Source organism: Fukomys damarensis, unplaced genomic scaffold (genome assembly GCF_012274545.1).
Source record: "Fukomys damarensis isolate Sample0158 unplaced genomic scaffold, DMR_v1.0_HiC HiC_scaffold_35, whole genome shotgun sequence".
In the NCBI taxonomy this organism is placed as follows: Eukaryota; Metazoa; Chordata; class Mammalia; order Rodentia; family Bathyergidae; genus Fukomys; species Fukomys damarensis.
In genome coordinates this window covers 42325065-42330025 of record NW_022900947.1, presented here as the reverse complement: position 1 = coordinate 42330025, position 4961 = coordinate 42325065, and the positions used below count along the sequence as shown (strand labels likewise).

The 4961-nt window shown below is 46.2% G+C and overlaps 1 pseudogene; it reads right to left on the bottom strand.

Annotated features, from left to right (window-relative positions):
• Positions 1-998: 998 nt before the first annotated feature.
• LOC104873561 lies at positions 999-2125 on the bottom strand (annotated as a pseudogene).
• Positions 2126-4961: the final 2836 nt, after the last annotated feature.

Here is a 4961-nt window from a genome sequence, read left to right as displayed (position 1 = left end):
GCTTTTCACGGAAAAAATAAACAGTTTAATAACTAAAATGATTGTTGGGTGTAGTGGCACATGCCTATAATCCCAGCACTAGGGAGAGGCTGAGGCAGGAGGATTGCCTTGGGTTCGATGATAGCTTGTGCTACAGAAGCCAGCCTCAACTGCACAGCCAGACTGTCACACACACACACCAACAACTAAACTAAAATGTTCTGGTTTTTGTCTTTTGACTTTATGTTACCTTTCATCAAGATGAAGTAAACAGATTATAATTATGATGGCTACCTATATGTCAAGGATTTTTAAATAAATAGAAAGGATGTAACCTGAAAACAGTAGTTAGGGCAAAAAGGATGTGAATGCACAGTTAAGGGAAAACAAGGGGATTCAAATACGTCTGAATTCATTCTTTTTTTTTTTTTTTTGTGGCTCTGAACACTTTTATCTTTGAAGGAAAAAAAAAGGAAGAGGAGGGAAGAAGGGAAGAAAAGAAAGGGAAAAACAAAATCAAGAACCACTCCCACAAGGGAAAACGCCCCATGTGGGCCCTGCCTGTTGTTCTCTCTGGCTTCAGAGACTTCTGCATCGGCCTCAGCTGCTCGCTGGCCAACCTCCTCTTCGTGGGGCTGCAGACACTGCTGAGCATCCACCCCAACTCTTCATTAAGCCTGTTCCCCAGTTGCCAGGTGCACCCCTGAACCTCAGCTGCAGGGAAAGGAAGAACCAGTGAAGCGCCAGAGTCCTGGGGTGAGCCAGGGCAGCCCGTCAGCAGACAGCACAGGGCAAGCCCCTCAGTTGCGTGTGTCCCATATCCGGCATGGAGACAGCACGTGCATTGTGCAAGAGGAGCTCAAGGGCCCAAGGGCTGCATGGTGTGGCGGGCAAGGCTGTCAGTGCACAGCCGGTTTCACACACTGCAGAGCCTCAGGTCAAAGACACGCCTTCTGAACTTCCCCCAGTCCCGCGCCAGAGGTGGGCGGTGAAGGAATGGAGATGGGATCAGCCTGTTGCTCCTGAGCAATCTGCAGTCCTCAGGCCCAAAGCCCGAGTCCCCATAGTTAGATGCTGTCATTCTTGATGACAGCTTCTAATCCGTGGTGCTGCAACTGAGCTCGTAGCAGCAGGTTCTTGTTTTTAAGATCTTCCACCTGCTGTCGAAGCACATCGTTGTCCAGCTGCAGCTGATCTAGCCCCTGGAGTTCCTCAGATAGCCGGTGGTTACTCTGCCACAGCTCCTGGATATAATCGCAGGCTTTGGAAAGAATTCCACCTTTACTCTGGCCAGACTTGGTGCTCTCCATTGAGCAGTCCAGGATGATCTTGGACAGTTGTACGATCCAGTTGTTGATCTTGTCTCGGCGGTGGCGCTCCACTTCATTATGCTGAGCCCTGCGTTTCTCATCCCGAGTGGTCCTTGGAGCTTCTGACTTCGGGGAATAAGGGTGGGTCCTGGGGGCAATCGAGTGCTGGCTCCCTCCCTGCAATACTTCTTGTGGTGACATCATCACAAAAAACTGACCGGTGCCGGGAGGAGTGGACTGTCCCAACAGTGCCTCCGAGCCGTGGGTAGTAACGACAGCCGCTGTCCTCCCCGAAGTGGTACCCCCTGCCCCATCTCCCACTGCGGTGCTGGGGAAGTATGTATAGTGTGTCTCAGCAGCTGTCCCCTCTGTGTCAACTGCACCCTCGCCGGTGAAAGCACCCTGAATCACAGCCTGGGTCACGGACTGAGTGGCAGGGTAACCACTGCTGGCTCCAGTGCCCCTCAGACACCTGGATCACCCTGTCCATCACCTGGCCCCCATTCTCAGTTCAGAAGACGTACTTGTCGGGGTCAGGAAAGGTGGCAGCTGACTGGATGCTGGCAATAGCCACACTGGTTGGGCTCCCCAGGATGTTCAGAAGACGTACTTGTCGGGGTCAGGAAAGGTGGCAGCTGACTGGATGCTGGCAATAGCCACACTGGTTGGGTCCTCCCCAGGAGCCACTGCACCTTCCTGAATCTGCACTGTCCCCTCTTCTGTTGCAGCTGTTTTCCGCTGCCCCTTCATCTCTCTGTGAGGGGGCACATCCGAGGAAATGGTCCTTCGTGGAGGTCTTTGTATCTCCTGACTCCCAGGCTTCAATGCTGTCAGGTCACAGCCGCTCAGGCCGCCGCTTTCCCCACACAGCGTTCTCCCTCTCCCAACCCGGTTATCTCCATAGACAACTCTGAATTCATTCTTAAATTACATTAAAAAGAAAGACTTCAAGCAAACATTGCAAAGCGTTAATACTTGTTAGGTGTAGATGGGAAATGCATTGTTTCTTCAAGCTTGATAATATTTTATATTTTTTAAAACCAGAACTGCCAAGATTTTTTTACATTTCTTTGCTTTTGTTGTCAGAATTGTACTTTGTAAGGTATGTGATAGATATTTCTGTACATGAAGTTATTTGACACACACATATATAAATATGAACACCCATAAATTCCTTCTCTGTATTTCTATACCTAGACAACTTCCAACTAAAAGACTGAAGTGGTCAAGGGCATGGACGCTGCAAACATCATCACAACTTGTTAGGGACGAATGCATCAGCTCCTTGACACAGCAAGGATTCAAAACAAACATTATTGGAAGAAAAGATATATGTAAACCAACCCACTTTCCATTGCATTTTAAAATGGCTTTAATTGAACAAAAATTTAAGCAACTCTACATCCTATCCCATTTAATTCTTGTGACTGTCCCAACAAGCAGCTGAATTCAGTCTTCCAATAACATCATTTTAAAGTTTTCTTTAAAGAAAAAAGAAGAAAAAAATTATCAAGACCACTAGCGTTCCAATGAGAGGCCCAGAAATCACCAGTCACTGAGTCATACTGACAGACCACCTGTGAAGGAAAGGCCTTTGTACTCCCACCGAAATAAAAGATATCAGCATTTTCCAATCACTATCTAAAATGGCCACGGGCTAGATGGCCTCTGGTTACCTAAACCTCCTGCAACATACATAAGGTTTTCTGGATGCTGATACTAACACCTTCAGTTTGTCATTTTTGTAGAACTGGAATATTGAAAGGTTCCAAAGATGAGGCACCACACAGGATGGAAAAACTCAATGGAATGTGGCCCCAACATCCCATCCAGGCCTCCAAGGGAAGGACACACATGCACTCACCAAGAAGAAAGAAGCTGCACTCCAGGGGAGGAGAGAGAGACCAGGGAAACAGCAGCCCAGCCCCAACACCCTGTAATTTGACAGGGCCAATTTAGCCGTCATCTCAATACTTCACTTGTAAAATGGAAATAATTATTTTATTATCTAACAAAGACCTTAGAAACCTCAAGTGAAAGAACAAAACAAAAACATAAATCAATACAATGCCATGAACCTCACAGCAATTTCTCAGTACAGTTCCTTTTTGGGTTCGAAGCACATTCTCAAGGACCCACCAGAAGCACAACTGATTTATGCCACCTCAGGAAGCAGGAAAGGAACTCGCAATTGTTCATTACAGGCTAGTGGGATTTCCCAGAGTCTAGCATACAGCAAGGCATGTTACCAAATCTGATTTCATCCTCTAAACATCTTACAAGGTACTTATGAGCCCCATGTGATGCGTGAGGAAGAATTAAGGAGAACCACATAAACTGCCCAAAGTAAAACATAGAAACTAGAACATGGCTCCAATGGGCAGGGGTCTCAACACTTAGGACGCACACCAGTCTGTTTCCAAAGTACCTACTAATTCATCTATATCGGTGCTGTCCAACAGAATTATAATACAAGCCACTGGCATCATTTTAAAATTCTAGTCACTATATTAAAGTAAAAAGAACCCAATGAAACTTACTGTAATAATATATTTTATGAAACCAATGTAGCCAAATGTTATCATTTCATCATATAATCAATATTTAAAATATTGGAGCTAGACATGGTGGCATATGTCTGTAATCCCAGCTATTCTCAAGGCTGAGGCAGGAGGATCACAAGTTCAAGGTCAGCCTGGGCAACTTTGTGAGACCCTGTTTCAAAAGAAAAAGGGCTAGGGATGTAACTCGGTGACGTAGCACCCCTAGTTACTATTCCCACTACTGCCAAATATATATATTTTTATAATTCTTTTCATGTACTAAGTTTTTGAAATTTGATATATTACACTTTTAAGTTGCCCAAGCTGGGCTCAAACTTGAACTTGCAACTGTTCCACTTTAGCCTCCCCAAACCCTAAGATTACAGGGGTGCACCATCACATCTGGCTAAACATTTCACTTTAGCCACGTTGGTGTTCAAAGGTCATTTATGGCCTGAACAGTGCAGATCTAGACAATGCTGACTCTCATAAGCAGAAAAGGTCATTCCTAGTGGCCACGGGCCAACAGGTGTTCTCCACCTCAGAGCAGACAGTAACGAGAGGCAAGTTCCTAGCTACACTGTGCAAGTTCCTAGCTACACTGTGCTTGGGCCAGACTCACGTCAGCTGAAGTGTTCCCTCCTTGGCAACGCCTTCGCTGACTCCAGCCACCCTACTCTACAGCCTCCTCTTATTTTTCCCTATAGCACTTTTCCCTAACTAAAGCATTTTGTTCACTTGTTTGTGCAATGATGCACTGCCCATCTCATGGCACTAAAATTGAAGCTCCGGGACAGCAGAGACTTTGCTCTTTGTTACTGCTCTCTGTACAGAGTTTAACATTAATGAACTGCTATAGCCAGAAAGGCAAAATGATTCCTGTCCCTAGCTAGGAACTGTGTTTACCACAGAACAGTGTTATTTGGGAACTAGTTTCCGGACTAATCCACCAAGAACTACTTAAGCACAATGTTACCAAAGCCTAGAGGGAAACAACGGAGGATATGACAGGGTCAGCCGAGGCTCCTCATGGGCCCAGAGTATGGTCGTCGCTTGACCTTTCCTGGCACTTCTGTAACCGCTCATGCAGCGAGCGGGCCTTCAGAAGGAATGAATGAGCGCATCCAAA